Raw genomic sequence first — 18996 nt, forward strand, 5'->3', positions numbered from 1 at the left:
TGAGCTTTCAAAAGAGCTCGCTAATTCCGAGTCAGCAGATTTCTTTCCTCGGTTTGGAAATATGCTCGCTTTCCAGCCGCGCACGTTTGTCGGAGCACAGAGTGGCCACGTTTCATCGCTGCTTCGCTCAGTTTCAGCTGGGACGCAGACTGCTTTGACGGGGTGACACCAGGTGCACATCCCCTTGCCATGCGTTTTCTGAAAGGAGTGTGCCGGCTGAGGCCCGTGCTTAAGTCCAGTGTCCAGTGTCCCTGCTTGGGACTTGTCTTTGGTGCTGGAGGCCTTTGTAGCCCCCGTTTGAACCCACTGAGTCTGTGGATATGAAATTTCTTTCATATAATACTGCATTGCTACTCGCTTTGGCTTGGCAAAGAGAGTGGGTGACCTTCATGCGCTGTCTGTGCATCCCTCCTGCACACAGTTCTCTCCTGATGGCCACAAGGTCATACTGTATGTCCCATACTTATGTGTTGTACCGAGTGAATCGACTGAAAGGGAACGAATAGTTATGTCTAACTTCTGTTCCCTAAAGGAGAGGAACGAGGTACAACACAAGGTGGCCCCACTGAGCAGTTTGGCTCGGTGAAGAGCGGCTATCGAACTGAGGGATGACTGTGATGACAGCGGCTATATGTGCAGGCGGGGCCATGCGCGTGTCATCACACGTCATCTGCCTTAAAGGCGTGAATAAAGGTTTCTTCAGCCAGGACACGCGAGGGCGTGATATCCCATACTTATGTGTTGTACCTCGTTCCTCTCCTTCAGGGAACAGAAGTTATAGACATAACTAGCCGTTTCATAAGGCTATCCCCTCTCTATTTTTGGTTTACATACCGGTGGAAACCCAAACAAAACACGCATTAAGAGGCTCTAATGTCTGTGTCTCAATCTCGCGGCCTATGTCACCCCTACTTGCGGCCCGCATTACGACGTAAAGAAATATTTTTTAGAATTATTCACAAACATTATTTAATATAAAGGCAATAGGCAGAGTTTTACAGACATAGCCCTAAAGAATGTAGCCTCGTGGGCAGTGTGGTCCGTGCTGCAGGGAGAATGGACTGCCATACTTGTTATGTGTCTGTGAGCATGAGGAGGGAGAAAAAGGAGAGTCGAAAAGTACGAGTTGTCACCGAACAGAAACGGGAGCTGGAAGCATGCAAATATAATAATAACCACTGCAGCCAAAAAGAGTGCCTGACGAGCCCAGTTGTAAGTAAGTTATTAAGACTCGACTGTACACCGTGTTCGTGTTTTCCTCCCAAACAATAAGTTCCGTTGCAGCAGCCCAAACCAGTACTCCACCTCCACCTTGCTGGCATCTGAGTCGGACTGGAGCTCTCTGCCCTTTACCAATCCAGCCACGGGCCCATCCATCTGGCCCATCAAGACTCACTCTCATTTCATCAGTCCATAAAACCTTAGAAAAACCAGTCTTGAGATATTTCTTGGCCCAGTCTTGACGTTTCAGCTTGTGTGTCTTGTTCAGTGGTGGTCGTCTTTCAGCCTTTCTTACCTTGGCCATGTCTCTGAGTATTGCACACCTTGTGCTTTTGGGCACTCCAGTGATCTTGCAGCTCTGAAATATGGCCAAACTGGTGGCAAGTGGCATCTTGGCAGCTGCACGCTTGACTTTTCTCAGTTCATGGGCAGTTATTTTGCGCCTTGGTTTTTCCACACGCTTCTTGCGACCCTGTTGACTATTTTGAATGAAACGCTTGATTGTTCGATGATCACGCTTCAGAAGCTTTGCAATTTTGAGACTGCTGCGTCCCTCTGCAAGATATCTCACTATTTTTGACTTTTCTGCGCCTGTCAAGTCCTTCTTTTGACCCATTTTGCCAAAGGAAAGGACGTTGCCTAATAATTATGCACACCTGCATCCAATTTTACAGCAGATCTAAATGTCCGTCAATGATCTGTGTTCAATAAGAACAGTCTGGGTACTCAGAGCCCATCTTTAGGTTTTATAGAACATGACTGAGAGACTCTCTGAGGGTTAAAGTTAGACAAAACTAGACAAGGACATAAGAAACCAAGCAGGAAAGATAAGATGAGGGAGAGGGAGAGAGATGCAACCGCCTCCGTTAGAGCCAAAGAGAAGAAGTCAGTGAACGTGTGAGTTCTGGGTGGTTATAGCTTTTTGGGAAGAAACTATTTTTGAGTCTGTCAGTCTTTGTGCCGATGCACCTGTAGCACTTTCTTGAGGGAAGCAGGTTGAACAGGTCAAAACCAGGGTGGGAGCTGTCCTTGATGTTTGTTGCTCTGTTGAGGCAGCAGAAGGAATAGATGTCCATCAGGGAGGGGAAAGGGCCACAGGTCATCATATGTGTTGCCTTGACTACTCCTCTATCCACCTTAGTGCAACTGTCATAACATGCTGTGATGCAGTATGTCAGCTGGCTCTCAATAGACGAGCAGTAGAAGGTCAGCAGCAGGTTGGAGTCCAGTTTGTGCTTCCTGAGGACCCCTACAATCAATTCTTTGGTCTTTGTCACATTGAGCTGCAAAGGATTCTGCTTGCACCATGTGACAAAGGACTTACTCACAGCCTCACTCTCATCACCCATGTATCCAACCACCACAGAGTCATCAGAAAACTTCTGAAGATGGCAGGTCTCTGTGCAGTGGATGAAGTCTGTGGTGTAGAGGGTAGAGAGCTGGTCCAGATGGGCGTAGACATGATTGAGCAGGTACATGATGGCGTCCTCAGCTCCGAGGCGGGGCTGGTGGGGGAACTGAAGGGGATCCTGTTGTGGCATGACAATAGGCTGGAGCTGGATGAATTTTTCCAGTGTCTTCATGACGTGTAAGTCACAGGCCTGTAATTCTGGGGGCCACTGGGACATGGCGTACCAGTCGGGGGACGAAGGAGGAACTGTATGCATCCTTAACATTAGCATACAGTAGGTCTACAATTCTCTCCCTGTGTGAAAGTTAGCAGTATAGTCAAAGCTGACATGGTTGAAGTCACCCATACATAGCAATGAAGGCACTCGGGTGCTGAGTCTATAACCAGGCTATGGCAGAGTGGATAGAATAGAATAATCCTTTAATTGTCCCACAAGGGGAAATTTGGTGGATAATGTCACAAGCAGCCTCGCCTGTCTAAAGTGTTATGTCCCATGCAGTCCTTGCTATAACTTGTGTCCGTCGTTGGAGCTAACTCTGATAGCTTAGTCAGCTAGCCGCTAACTGGCTTTCTGGGCAGAGATACAATGGCTTGTCCGAGCTGCACTAACCCACCTCTCTTGGATGGACATGGGATGGGTCACAAGTGAGCCCTCAAATATATCTCTGGGTAACATTACTACATTTACTATAATAGCCACACAGGTTTACAGTTGGTTTTGAGCTCGGTCTGCTTTATTTTTTGATCACAGTATGTGAATATACGGTTGTAGTGAGGAAGATATTTTTAATGAGATATTTTTAAGAGTTTGCAGCTCTGTGTGCCACTCTCTCTCTGCTTATACAAGTGCATATATGAGCTCACCCAGCAGTATCTTGCCTTCTCACATCTCTATGCCAGTAATTATTCGAGTAGAATATTTATCTATATAATATTTATTTGATTACACTTTAAATCCAGGTCAGAGAGAGGGTATTGTTTTCTTTTACACATGCACATTTAATAAATTAAAGCGGTACTATCTAAAACAAATCTTTATTACAAATCACTCCGGTTGATAAAAATGTGAATTCTGGCGCCTGGCAGTACCTTGAAGCAGCAGGTACGCCACGTGTTGGAACTGGGGTGAAGTGCACCAAAACTTCAGATTTTGTCACAGTCACATGACCCGTGTGTTTTGAAAGCAATTGTTTTCTATAAGCTTCTGTCTCTTCTGCAGAACATAAAGTTTCTGACTCGTGATTTCCAAAAGGCAGCTTAAATGTAATCCAATAATGAAAACAAGGCAGACATTAAACACTGAAGAAAGGAATTTATTGTACACAAAACTGTCAGTTTGAAAATAAAACATTTTCAGTTCAAGTCCGGGTTATCTATTCCTGTCAATAAAACACATTAAACAGCTATAAAAAGAAAACTGTTGCTTTTCAAACTCCTTTTCTGATTAACTTTAACCCTGAGCACATCAGCAGAATTACCTACACTTTATAACAGCAAAACAATAACAGGATGAACTGTGCAAAAAAATCTTAATATGCAAACTGAAGGAAAAAAAAAACTAATATTGAAAAGCATTTAAATGTGACTTAGAATATTCAGATAAAAAAACTGACATTTCTATTTGGCTCTAACAGTGTGTGAGATCTAGCTTTGTTGATACTGACATGCCAGTAACAGTAACTGCTAGGGATGGGTATCGTTTAGGTTTTATCCGATACCGGTGCCAAATCGGTACTTTTGAAACGGTGCCGGTGCTCAAACGGTGCTCAAACGGTGCTCAAACCGGTGCTTAAAGAATGGAGAACACAAAATTGGTCCAAAAACCTCTCACGTTCAGCTGTTTTTTGTAAAAAGATAACAATGTTAGCCTTTTCTGCAGCTATGGGGCATATATGGTATCACTCTTGGCTGGAAGCAGTGCTTAAACAATGGAAAAAACACAAACTTTGTCCAAAAACCTCTCATGTTTAACTGTTTTCCTCTTTTTCTTTGGTCATTTTAGCCTTTTTGGCCAGGGTGAAGGGAGCATCTGCCATCAAACAAGAAGACAGCCGCATGTAGCTATGATGATGTTTGCTAGTTTATGGAACGCCAGGACTGCCATAATGAATTAATTAAATACACCATTAAATATTTAATTAAATGTGTCAATAATTAATTAAAATTGGAATTAATTAATTAAATAAATAGTTATGACACATGTAATTAATTAATTATTGACACATTTAATTAATTAATTATTGACACATTTAATTAATTATTGACACATTTAATTAATTATTTATGCATTTCACATTTTAATTAATTATTGACACATTTCATTAATTATTGACACATTTAATTAATTATTGACACATTTAATTAATTATTGACACATTTAATTAATTATTTATGCATTTCACATTTTAATTAATTATTGACACATTTCATTAATTATTGACACATTTAATTAATTATTTAATGATATATTTATTTATTTCATTTTGGCAGTCCTGGCGCCTGGCTCTCATCATGAAATAATTTTATCTGTCAGCCTCACCCATCAAACTCAGGGGGCGGGGTTAACGCTGATCGAGTCAAAACCATTGCTTTGGCCTGGTGGCCATTGTTTCTAGCACACAACAACCGGCATGTGGAAGCTAACAGAACGGACTTTGAAAAACCCTCTTTGTGTGTCACCAAATACCGTTTTAATATTTTTTTTAGCCGAGAATGTAGTGGTTTAATCTTCATGTGTCTGGTCGGTTTGTCAAGATACAGCCTCTTTGCAAAAGTGCTTCGATGATGTCGGAGATGTCTGCCCAGTCTCACGGCAAAGCGTGGGATAGACCCGCTCGCCTCGCAAGCAATCCCACCGACAAAGCGCAGGCCCCGGTACACAGCTGTAGTAACCCCCGCTGACTTCTTTTACTGAGGTTATATTTATCGGTGGTTTTTTTCCTGAAGTTCTTATGTGTCCTACGTGTTTCAGTCGCCAATTCTGAATTATAACTAACATTAAAAACATGTTTAAGGAGGAGAGAGAGCAAATAAATCTGTTTAACATCTGATCTTTGGGTTTTTGTTCAGTAATCAGTGTGACCTGTGTATAAACACATAAAAGAGATAATGTTGGTGTTTCCGTCATGTAGTAACTGCTGGCTTTAACTGTACAAAGGTTGTTCGACACTATGAAACACATACAGACTTCATGATGTTCGGCTAATATTTTTATTGTGAATATTAATCACGAGGGTAAACGGCCCTGTACACCACGGAGCGAGGTCAGCATATCCACGATATCCTCAGCTCCATGAGTTAACACAGAGTTTCCCAGCTGACTATCTAACTGCCAACTATTCCAGAGACGTGAAAATATACAGCATAAAGAAAAGTGTAAGAGACTCGGCAGCAGATTAGAATAACAGTTATACATTTAATAAATCACCAAATGAATCCAAGAAACGAGCAAACCTGTTCCGACAATTTGAGTTTGTATTCCCTCAGCTGCAGACTCGCTGCTGTTTAAATGTTTGAAAAGGAAGATTAGATATAAACAAACCTCAAACATAGATTCAGTCTGCCTTCACATTTGATATGAGGCCAGCACGTATAGTGGCTGTGTCCTGTTTTAAGATCATACATGTAAAATTGTCGTCTGACCTCCGTCGATCCAGCCGCTCAGAGTCCGTGGTTACCATGGTTACTGCATAAGCAGCTATAATGTTAACAGCTGGCACTGAGGAAACCTACCGGCAGCATGGGTGTTTATGTTTTTCATTGCAAAAGAACCGTCTGAATGGTTAACTGAAGTTAACTTGGATAAATTATAGTTAAGGAGTATCACAGATAACCCCTATGTGAGCTGTGTGACTGGTCACCACTACACTGAAATCAGCAGGCTATTACTGAAATACACGTGCTATATCATAAACTATGATATAAACAGGGAGGTCCTATTAACATGTTTAGTTTTAAAGGACACCTTCCTGCCTTTAGTCTCATTCATGAGCAGTATTAATTTTCTTCTAACATCCAGAAGTCTGCACGATGTGTTTCATAGTTTGTAACAAGCCTTTGACAGGTAAACATAACATGACCGAAAAAGCAAAAAAAAAGAAAAAAAAAAGAGAGAGAGTGTTGACATAAGAAGAGAAAATTCTCTCAATTATGGAGACAGGCAATTGGTTCATTTATGTTTGATGTGTGTTTATTCCTCCCTAAATATCGTCGGTGAAGTTCGCCATGCATGTCAGATTTTCCTGCGCATTTTTATACCTCTGCCAACAGAGAGAAAAAAATCACATTCTAACAGACAGCTGGTGCTCAGAATACAGTTGAATAACTATTAAAAAACAGATGATATTTAGATGATAGTTCAGTCTAACACATGTGCCAGTGAACCATTAAACGTCTGTGAAACTATGTAGTTATGAGACGTAACTTTAACCTCAGCCAAACCGATTTGCTCAGTTGTAAATAAAACAGCGAAGTAAACGTGACCCGACAGACAGAACCTGAGTGAATGAAGTCCAGCGTTTAACCACTGAGAGCTAAAACTCAGCTGAGGTTTGAAAGCTGTGTGCCGGTGATTGGACATCAGCCGCTGATGAAGCTGTTCGCCTATAAAGTGCTCTGTAAGGAAACAAGCTCCAGCAGCTCTGCGCTCGGGGAAAACACTATATTTACTTATCTTGTGCAGAAAAATGCGCTGACATTGCTTTATATCAAGCACCGGCTGCCCAGTTAAACTGTGACTATCACCAGGTAACGTAGGCGTGTTTCTTGAATTAGCAGCAGGTGTTAAACAGCTGACAGATGAGGAGGAGGATGCATGCAGGTAAACTGAGGGTCTGTTGAGCTGATCGCTGGTTTCGTAAGAAAAATGTCAGCTCGTTCTTTATGTTACAGAAGCACAGAGACACAAGACCAGGCGGAAAGAGACGATCGTTCGGTGAAAATGAGAATCTGCGAATGCAACATGTGGAACACGGAGAGTGGAATATGTAAACAAACCGGTTAACGTAACCCCCTCGGTGCACTCTGCATGCTAATTGTTAGCAGAGCTAGTGAAATCTCTGAAAACATCTGAGCACTTTTGCAAACATGTTCTATGTTGACAACCTGACCAGACATACATCGCGACATTCGCGGCTAAAACACTGTTAAAAGTGTAGCTGGTGACAGAAAAACGGGGTATTTTAAAACTACACCACCACCATTGCTGCCTGTGATTTGATCTGCATTCTGGGATACCTGGCTGCCCCAAGTCTACACAAGCAATCGATTATCTAGGATCGACCTGTTTTGACTTACTTTGCACGGCAACCAATCAAATGTTAGAGAAGCTGCATGGGCAGCGTTAACCCCGCCCCCTGAGTTTGATGGGTGAGGCTGACAGATAAAATTATTTCATGACGAGAGCCAGGCGCCAGGACTGCCAAAATGAAATAAATAAATATATCATTAAATAATTAATTAAATGTGTCAATAATTAATGAAATGTGTCAATAATTAATTAAAATGTGAAATACATAAATAATTAATTAAATGTGTCAATAATTAATTAATTAAATGTGTCAATAATTAATTAAAATGTGAAATACATAAATAATTAATTAAATGTGTCAATAATTAATTAATTACATGTGTCATAACTATTTATTTAATTAATTAATTCCAATTTTAATTAATTATTGACACATTTAATTAATTATTTAATGGTGTATTTAATTAATTCATTATGGCAGTCCTGGCGTTCCATAGGAGATGTGAGAGATTTGCGACGTTTAGCGCAAATCTTATGTAGTGAGTGTGTAGTGTAGTCAGCAGTTTTGTTGTGTGTGTCAGAACAATGAGGCGACTGCTGAATGTTACAGGTGTTACAGCAGTGATACATCTGCTGTTGTCCTGCAGGTATCAGGCTGTTGTTCTCCTTCATCTCATAGTGGACACAAATTATTTTTTGGAGTGGCACAAATAATTTGTGTGGCATCAGATTTGATGCAGAACAGCTGATTGTTCTGTAAATAGTTTGAAATGTTTAATTAAAAAACGCCTTGGCTACATTTTTAGGTAAACAGCTGCAAAAAACTTTGTTTGCATAACTCGGTTACTTTTTTGAAGAAGTAACTATATAATTAATTGCCCAACATTGGTCATTATATCCTGTATTTTGCAGACAGAGTTACAGACTCTCTCCCAGACCACAGACTCATAATACAAGTCAGAGCTTTATTAAAAAAAAAAGAAAGAAAGAAAGTTGTGTTTTCAAAATTAGAGTTATTTTTACTTCCAATAGTGTTAACATACTGCACAGGTCAGGAACAAGATTTTTTGTTACATTTTCATTGTAAGTGGGCTGAAGCAGTTAATTAAAAGTAGTCTAACATGCCACACCTGTGAGGTGTGGCATGTCAAGGTGCTGATTAGACAGCATGAATATTGCACAGGTGTGTCTGAGACTGCCCACAATAAAAGGCCACTCTGAAATATGCCGTACATGTGTAGCACAATGACACACATGTCGCAAAACCAGTCAGGATCCGGTTCAGCTCATGGAAACAAAAGTGTTGTGTTTATATTTGTGTTCAGTGTAACAAATACTGAGACGTCTAATAATGTTGTGTGTTGTTCATCTGAGGACGCTGCAGAGAACCAGATTATTTTTATTATCCTGTTTGTCTGTTATGTGAACCTTTAGAGGATGTACCTTATAATGACTGAGTGTGTTTATCGCACTATGTTAAATGTAACTGTGAGCGACACGAGGCTTACTGCTCATGGTTACCTCATCAGTGGTGAAGTCAGCCAGCTTGATGCAAGAAAGAGGAAGAACAAAAGGATGAAAGAGCAACACACAGATGAAAAACAAAAACAGACTTTCTAACCGACAGAGCTGAAATCTGAACATGTCACCAGCTGCAGGAGGCAACGCTCTGAACCACGTCGTTCCTCCTCCAGATGGAGCTTTTACTGCCTATAGTCTCTTGACATACAATGGTTGGATTGTCCTATGATACTGTATCAGCTGAGCCTCAAATTCTTATGATCTCGAGCTTCTTCAGTCTCAGTGAATCCTTAGTTGGCTCAGATGCATCATCTGGTGTTTGAGTGTAACAAGGTGGTTGTAACACAAAAGGTGTGTATGTGTTTGTGTAAACAGGTGAGTGTGGTTTGTAGTGTCCAACTAAAGCAGCGTGTCTAACCAACCACATCTCCAGGGCTGAATCAGGTGACCACGAGCCATCGCTCCACAGCTGCTGAGGGAGCTACAACCCTCATTCAGCCTTTCATAGACATACGGCAATGAACTGTATGAACAATAAACTTTATTCATACACACAAATCCCTTTAGGGTTGTGTCAGCGAGGGCAAACGTGCCACATCAAATACATGGAGCTACAAGCTGTGGTGACCCACTGTCAGTAAGGGAGCTTTATTACACACACACAGCATCAAATCATAACAACAGTTACCTCAAGCTACTTCTATGTTATAAGGCAAAGACCCTGCAGTTACACAGGGAAACATTAGGTGACCGTCTGTGAGCGACAGTGGGAACCAAAGCCTCTAACAAACATCCATCGATAGATGAGGGGCAGACGGGCTGAATGCAGAGAGGTCTACTAACACATGTTGAGTGAAGAAGAAACACCCAGTGCATTATGGGGAACTTAGACCTATAACTTAGACCTGTGTGCGCCTTAGCATATGCTACTTCCGGCGCATAGCGCTTAGTTTCCGGTGTGATATTCGCTCCTTGTTCACGGTCGGGTTTTTCAACCAAATGGACGAATCAAGTGGCAATTTACATTTTTCGAGATGTCGAATGTATCTGTAGATGATGTTGATCGACTTGTCGATATTTCCCCCCCGCGCCTCAGAGCAAACGAGAGAAAGGATTCAGATTTTATACTTCTCAGTATCTGTAAACAGCGCTCCCTCGTTTATCGCGGGAGTTACGTTCTAAAAATAACCTGCGATTGGTGAAATCTGAAGTAGCCAACTTTATTTTTCACAGTTATTATCAATGTTTTAAGGCTGTAAAACCCGTCACTACACACTTTATACACTCAGACCGACATGAACATTTTCACACGTTTCTCTCCTGTTTAAGCTCTCAAAGCTCAAACCTTCGTAGACAAATAAGTCCAGTATTACAGAAACCAAAGATCAAACCGTGTTTTCAGGTCCAGCACATGAGAACAGAGCAGCTGAGAGATAATTCAACATCAATGAATCATTAATGAATCAATGAATCAGCGATTCTGTACTGCACAGGAGAGACGGCACGGAGGAGATCAACAATAGTCTGAAGCCAATCAGGACGCAGAACACAAAGCGCTGTGCGCAAAAAAAAAAAAAAAGCATGCAAACTTGCACAAAAAAAATGTGCGAAACAGCGAGGCCGCGTTATAGCGACAGACCAGACCAGCTGCACAACACAGACACTTCAAACCTGAGGACAAATCTAAGAGAACAGAAAAAGGAAAGGAAACTTAGCTTAGAACCATGCAGCGCTACAGGAGACGGCAGCACTGCAGAGGTGAGGACCGGCACCTGTTTGAAAGAGACAAATGCACACAAACACACACAACAACGAACGAGAAACAAACACAGAGAGAGGAAAAAGTGGTTATACAGAACTTGAGGACATTACCTACATGTAAATATCTAAATAATTATAAATTTGTTGTGTTTTCTTTAACAATGTCAGAAGGAGAGAGGCACTGAGGCACCGTCTTCCGCCCCCCGATGCTCCTGCTGCGCCTCCTCCTTCTGACAGGAACTGCCTACAGAACAAGCATGAATGATGCCTGAGTGGACACACACAACTCACAAGTTCCTGGCTCTGTCAGCTCCTCTGCAGAGGGTTTCCCTAAGAAGGTGGACCTAGCAGGGTCACCGGGGGACGGGGAGCTGTGCCTCACGGCCCTCACTTCGTCGGAGAAACCCTCATGCAGAGTTCAGAAACTTGTGTGTTGAGTATGTCGCTGTGAGCCTCCACCATTGAACTAGTGGGTGCAGCCTGAACTGTCTAGAGACAGATCAGACCAGCTGCACAACACAGACACTTCAAACCTGAGGACAAATCTAAGAGAACAGAAAAAGGAAAGGAAACTTAGCTTAGAACCATGCAGCGCTACAGGAGACGGCAGCACTGCAGAGGTGAGGACCAGCACCTGTTTGAAAGAGACAAATGCACACAAAATAAGTGTTTGTTGTAGAATGTGCAGCATGAAAGTAGCATGCATGTTTTGCATAGAACTGTTTTATGCATCTGCATTTCACAAAGAATGACAAATTGGTATACGGGACAACAAATAAAATCTAATGTATAGAAAAAAGATAATAGGATATGCCCATGACAATAAGAATGATAAAGGACTTCACAAAGTCAATTTATTGCTAAAGTGTGATCTTAGAAAATTGCTATTGTGCACCACACTAAACAGAACAAATTCTGTCAAAACTTACTTTTGCAAGATCCCACAAATGTTTTGCAAGATCTTGAGAGTTTTTTTCTTTGCATTTATCATGCTTCCATCAGTATCTGTAAAGCTGTACAGAGTACTGCAGCTGGTTGTTAATGAATGCAACAAAGACCACCAGATCAAAGTACACCTAGCCACAAGTGTTTCCCCTTCCACTGAGCACTATCTTCATCTCGCAAAATACATGTTCAAATTTTTTTTCTTCAATGTGCCTTGCGAGGCTCCATAACATACCTATCAATCTGTGAGCATTTCTCAGAGGCTGCAGCAACTGCAGCTTTTGAGGAAGTTGCAACAGCACATTTGTGAATTCTCACGCGTAGCCCTACAGGAACACCCACAGTTACAAATACCATAGCGACCAACATCAGTGCTACTACTGCCCACAGTTCATGTAAAGGAAACATAACGGTGTCATACAATAAACTACAGAATCAGCATTGTTGTCTGTGAAGGTTCTCAGTCATTCAGGTCATCGTAGTCAAAGGAGCTTGTAAAGAAAAGCGTCTGGACTTCTTTAAGTTGCTTGAAGACGTTTCACCTCTCATCCGAGAAGCTTCTTCACTTCATCAGCATTGTTGCACAACCGTGTATTCAATCTTGTTACCCTTCTTTAAAGTCCACCACCTGTGCTGCGAGTGAAGTTGATGCATTAACACATTGAAAGTTGTGGCACTTCTCATTATTTGACGTGCACAGCTGCTCTGTGTGAGGGTCAAACATTTGTTTATTCAACACCTGTGAAGGTATCAGAAAAAATGCATAGATAGCAAGAGAAGCAAATTAAAGCACTGCACGTGCTTTACGTGCTATGACATGCTGCACGTCATAAAACCCAGTTTCTTGATTAACATTTTTAAGAGTTAAGTTGTAATACTTTTGTGCATTATTAAAACAAATCCTAAAATTCTGTATCACTGTGCTGTTACGAGAAGGTAGCTTGAATGTAGGTATCTGGCCCTGTGTAAATCTTGAGCATGAGTGATGTTGTGGGACAGTGCACCAACTACACAGGTACAACAGCCGGAGAACCAAGAACCAGGAACAGCTACTTGGCGATCCCGACACAGACTCCAGCTTTCCATATCTGCATCTGCAATGAATATTAATAGAGATAAAATACAATCTTTTATCCTGTCTTCCTTCTCTCAGCCCAACCGGTCGCAGCAGATTTGGCGCTATATAAATAAAATTATATTTATATAATTTGCGCTCTCAGAGTGCTTCTTGTTTGTTTTTGTTGTAATCTGACTGTGGATTTTGATGTTTTTAAAAGCATAATACAGCAAAAAAACAAACAAACAAACAAACAAAACCCAGAAGGCCTTTTAAATTTCTTTAAATATTGTTCTGCTTTAGTCAAATCAAAAGATTGTATATTATTAACTTGAAATTGAATTGTGATTTTAATTTTAGGAATAGAATTTTAAGAATATTAGTTTTTACTGTCTCCAAATGGACAGGTAAAAAGCAGCTTTGAATTGACAGACCTCAAATAATAATATATTTCTTGGATTCGAGGGGGCACCCAAACTCCACCTACACTACTGTGCTAGACAGCAATATCACAGAACAGTGAACTCTTGGCACACACAAAAAATCCCCAGTGTAATCAATCCTCCACAGCAATGAAACACTGGATTATTGGGTACAGACACTCTCTTGTAGCCAAAAGGTCAGAGGGTTAGTCCTTTCCAAAGCTATCAAAACATCATTTAGCAGGGCAGCGGCAAACAGTGTCTGAAAAGTGACTTTTCATAACCACTGTCATACTTATTAGATATTAAATTTACAATTGTTTTCTTCTCTGTATTGTTATCCATTCAGAACCAATACAATTATCCTGATAGATGCAGAAGGGAATGTGATCTTCACAGAGCGCACCATGCTTGACTGTGACACAACCAAATGGAGCACCAGTTCTTTCCAGTTCAAACTGCAGGAGTGAAGACACAATGGAGGAAACCTACTCTGTGCCTTTCTGCATCATCTCTCCTTCCGTTACCTTTTCCTCACCATCTCCTTCAGCTGAGCCTCATGTGACCGCAAAGACTCATCAGCACTTTTTTTATTCAGCTAGTCACTAGCTGCCTCGTTAACATCAGTTTCATATATTTCTTACTTTTGATTTAATTTAAAGATGTATGCTAATTTTTTAAAAAAAGCAAAGATGCCAAAGGACATTTAGAGTTTTGTAGAGGAAAATATTTTACCTACATGTCATGAACCTTCTCAAAAATTATAGCTTGAATGTAATTTGGTAAATATAAGATTGGTGTGATTCCATTTTCTGTCATGAACGCTAGACATTGTGGCCCTTTCACACACATGGCAAAAGACAGGAGATGATCTGTGTTAGGCACATTACATGCAGTACGTTATGACTGGTTCTGACATTAGTGGTTTTAAATACAGCTTGTCTGGGTGAAGTGTAGAAAAGCTCGTCTGCGGTGCATGAATACATGCTTTTTGGTGTCCGATGTAACCTTCCATCCATGATTTACATTTTATGCTCTATTTTCAGGCTGCAGGCTAAATTGGCATCCTATGACAAGTCCTAGGGTCACATATATTTTTCTAGAAGATTTAAGTTCACACGAGTCATCACCAGGATTACTGGCTACTTTGTAAGTTTCTGATTACCCTTTCATTGGTGTTTAGGTAATTTTGCGTCACAGCATCAAATGTTTCAATGCACTGTTAAATGCACTGGATCTTGAAAAAACAGCCTGAAAATAAATAACAGTTTATCCAAACACCTCTCTTTTTGATTGTTGCATTATGATTACGGATACAAAATAACTGTCAGGAACCATGTGCTCACACACATATCAGTATAGGACGATCTGATTTCCTCGTGTCAGCATAAATCATCGTTTGTGCTGCTTCTGTTTTCAAAGACATTAATGAAAATGTAAAGGTCAAATGTACTGTTTATAAGATTGGGGAAAACTGCAGTCAGCTGAGACTGAAGAAGTCACTTGGATGAGTGACGAAACGTTTCTCCCACTGAAAGTGTCCGGATGAACAGAATCAACCTTTTGGAATTTACTTACCCGGATGATTAAGCACGCATCAAGACGTTGTTTTATTAATATTTTTAAAATGATAGCGGCACAAACAACAATTTTAGCAGCACAAACCAGCACAAACATAGCACAACTGATTGACACCAATTTTGTTTGATTCCATTAATATGAGGGGGCTGGTTGACCTCTGATGACCTCTAGAAATTTTTATTAATATCTTTAAAATGATAGCAGCACAAACGAAAATTTTTGCAGCACAAACGTAGCACAAACGTTTGATACCACTTTTGTTGGATTTGAAGAAGGTGGGGGGGCCAACTTCACTCACATTTTGGAGACCGTTGATCAAACGTAAATATGTCCAGTCACTTTTGATTCAACCTGCTTAGCTTGATCTCACATTTGCCGTTTCCTCTATCTCTATCCCCTGTGTGTGTCTGTTTGTGTGCTTGTGTGTTTGTGTGTGTGTGTGTGTGTGTGTGCGATGATCTCACATTTGTCATTTCTTCTTTCTCTCTCCCCTTGTCTTGTGTGTGTGAGTGAGAGAGAGATTATCATCTAACATTTGCCATTTCCTCTAGCTCTTTCCCCTGTGTGTGGGTGCATGTGTAAAGGTAAGAAGCTTAGTAATGAAGTAAATGAATTCATTGACGGGTGAACAAACAAGGGCAACACGGTGGCACAGTGGTTAATATAGTTGCCCGCACAGCAAGAAGGTCCTGAGTTCAACTCCACTATCAGGCTGAGGTCTTTCTGTATGGATTTCTCATGTTCTCAAAGTGTTTGTGGGGGTTCACTCCACGTGCTCCGGCCTCTTTCCAAAATCCTAGTTTGTGGAGAAACTCTGAAATGCTCTTAAGTGTCTAGGGTTGTCTGTATCTGTGTTAGCCCTGTAACAGACTGGTGACCTGTCGAGGGTGCACCCTGCTTCTCGCCCTAAGATAGCTGGGATAGGCTCGAGCTGCCCTGTGACACTGGAAAAGAAACACAGCAGAGAATGGATGGGTGGCTGATCTAACGTAAACATTTCCAGTCACTTTCAGTTCAAGCTGCTTAGCATGATCTCACATTTGCCAATTTCTCTATCTCTTCCCCCTCTGTTGTGTGTGTGTGAGATATTCTCACTTTTGCCATTTCTTCTGTCCCTTTCAACTGATCTGTGTGTGTGTGTGTGTGTGTGTGTGTGTGTGTGTGTGTGTCTCCCACATATTGCATACTCTGCTTTTGTCCTCAAATCAGGTAGGATTTGTCTGTGTGGTTGAGCTGGTCTGGTCTGTCTAGACTTTCACTAGATAGATCAGGCTGCACCCACCTGTGAAACAGGTGGAGGGTCACCAGGACATGCAGAACTTGCTGACAGACTCCTGGCCACCTCTTGCCTCCTTAGTAGAAAGGGGCCACTCCCAGAGGCAGAGGGCCGTGAGGCACCGCCCGCCGGGCCCTCTCCTTTGGGAAAACCCTCAACACTGGGCCGAACCTTGGAGTTCTGTATGTCCATTCAGGCACACTCCATGCTTGATCTGTGGGCAATTCCTCTCAGAAGTGGAGGTCACGGTGGAGGCGTCGGAGGGCGGAAGGCGTTCCCTCAGTGGCTCTCCTCTTCTGAGATTGTGTAAAAACAAAAGTCAATGTAGTGTAAGCAGCTTGAAAGAAAGTAACTGAACTTTTTTAAATTTCTGGGAGACGGTTGCTCACACGCGGGCGGCACAGTGGTTAGCACCGTTACCGCACAGGAAGAAGGTCTTGAGTTCAGCTCTACCGTCGCTCTGTGTGGAGTTTGCATGTTCTTCCTGTGTTTGCGTGGGTTCTTTCCTTGTACTCCGGCTTCCTGCTTCCTGCCACAGTCCAACGACCTGCAGTTAGTGGCAATAGGTAATCGAAGAGTGTAAATTGGCGATAGGTGCGAATGGTTTTCTGCGTCTATGTGTTAGCCCTGTAACAGACTGGTGACCTGTCGAGGGTGCACCCTGCTTCTCGCCCTAAGATAGCTGGGATAGGCTCGAGCTGCCCTGTGACACTGGAAAAGAAACACAGCAGAGAATGGATGGGTGGCTGATCTAACGTAAACATTTCCAGTCACTTTCAGTTCAAGCTGCTTAGCATGATCTCACATTTGCCAATTTCTCTATCTCTTCCCCCTCTGTTGTGTGTGTGTGAGATATTCTCACTTTTGCCATTTCTTCTGTCCCTTTCAACTGATCTGTGAGTGTGTGTGTGTGTGTGTGTGTGTGTGTGTGTGTGTGTTAATAATGTGTGTGTGTGTGTCCCACATATTGCATACTCTGCTTTTGTCCTCAAATCAGGTAGGAAGTGTCTGTGTGGTTGAGCTGGTCTGGTCTGTCTAGACTTTCACTAGATAGATCAGGCTGCACCCACCTGTGAAACAGGTGGAGGGTCACCAGGACATGCAGAACTCGCTGACAGACTCCTGGCCACCTCTTGCCTCCTTAGTAGAAAGGGGCCACTCCCAGAGGCAGAGGGCTGTGAGGCACCGCCCGCCGGGCCCTCTCCTTTGGGAAAACCCTCAACACTGGGCCCAACCTTGGAGTTCTGTATGTCCATTCAGGCACACTCCATGCTTGATCTGTGGGCAATTCCTCTCAGAAGTGGAGGTCACGGTGGAGGCGTCGGAGGGCGGAAGGCGTTCCCTCAGTGGCTCTCCTCTTCTGAGATTGTGTAAAAACAAAAGTCAATGTAGTGTAAGCAGCTTGAAAGAAAGTAACTGAACTTTTTTAAATTTCTGGGAGACGGTTGCTCACACGCGGGCGGCACAGTGGTTAGCACCGTTACCGCACAGGAAGAAGGTCTTGAGTTCAGCTCTACCGTCGCTCTGTGTGGAGTTTGCATGTTCTTCCTGATTTTGCGTGGGTTCTTTCCTTGTACTTCGGCTTCCTGCCACAGTCCAACGACCTGCAGTTAGTGGCAATAGGTAATCGAAGAGTGTAAATTGGCGATAGGTGCGAATGGTTTTCTGCGTCTATGTGTTAGCCCTGTAACAGACTGGTGACCTGTCGAGGGTGCACCCTGCTTCTCGCCCTAAGATAGCTGGGATAGGCTCGAGCTGCCCTGTGACACTGGAAAAGAAACACAGCAGAGAATGGATGGGTGGCTGATCAAACGTAAACATTTCCAGTCACTTTCAGTTCAAGCTGCTTAGCATGATCTCACATTTGCCAATTTCTCTATCTCTTCCCCCTCTGTTGTGTCTGTGAGATATTCTCACTTTTGCCATTTCTTCTGTCCCTTTCAACTGATTTGTGAGTGTGTGTGTGTGTGTGTGTGTGTGTGTGTGTGTGTGTGTGTGTGTGTGTGTGTGTGTGTGTGTGTGTGTTTGTCCCACATATTGCATACTCTGCTTTTGTCCTCAAATCAGGTAGGAAGTGTCTGTGTGGTTGAGCTGGTCTGGTCTGTCTAGACTTTCACTAGATAGATCAGGCTGCACCCACCTGTGAAACAGGTGGAGGGTCACCAGGACATGCAGAACTTGCTGACAGACTCCTGGCCACCTCTTGCCTCCTTAGTAGAAAGGGGCCACTCCCAGAGGCAGAGGGCTGTGAGGCACCGCCCGCCGGGCCCTCTCCTTTGGGAAAACCCTCAACACTGGGCCGAACCTTGGAGTTCTGTATGTCCATTCAGGCACACTCCATGCTTGATCTGTGGGCAATTCCTCTCAGAAGTGGAGGTCACGGTGGAGGCGTCGGAGGGCGGAAGGCGTTCCCTCAGTGGCTCTCCTCTTCTGAGATTGTGTAAAAACAAAAGTCAATGTAGTGTAAGCAGCTTGAAAGAAAGTAACTGAACTTTTTTAAATTTCTGGGAGACGGTTGCTCACACGCGGGCGGCACAGTGGTTAGCACCGTTA

The 18996-nt window shown here is 42.5% G+C and overlaps 1 protein-coding gene and 1 long non-coding RNA gene across 2 annotated transcripts in view; one reads left to right on the forward strand and one right to left on the reverse strand.

Annotated features, from left to right (window-relative positions):
- LOC146696149 (glutathione hydrolase 5 proenzyme-like) overlaps window positions 1–18996 on the reverse strand; it is a 62013-nt gene that overhangs the window by 10629 nt on the left and 32388 nt on the right. The window lies entirely within an intron of this gene.
- Window positions 11709–14817, forward strand: LOC146696150 (uncharacterized). The gene is made up of 2 exons (XR_014923162.1): window positions 11709–11782; window positions 13936–14817. It is a non-coding gene; the product is annotated as an uncharacterized LOC146696150 (long non-coding RNA).

Source organism: Copadichromis virginalis, linkage group LG12 (genome assembly GCF_057382275.1).
Source record: "Copadichromis virginalis isolate Kocher_CV1m ecotype Utaka linkage group LG12, C_Virginalis_male_GT1.1, whole genome shotgun sequence".
Taxonomy (NCBI): Eukaryota; Metazoa; Chordata; class Actinopteri; order Cichliformes; family Cichlidae; genus Copadichromis; species Copadichromis virginalis.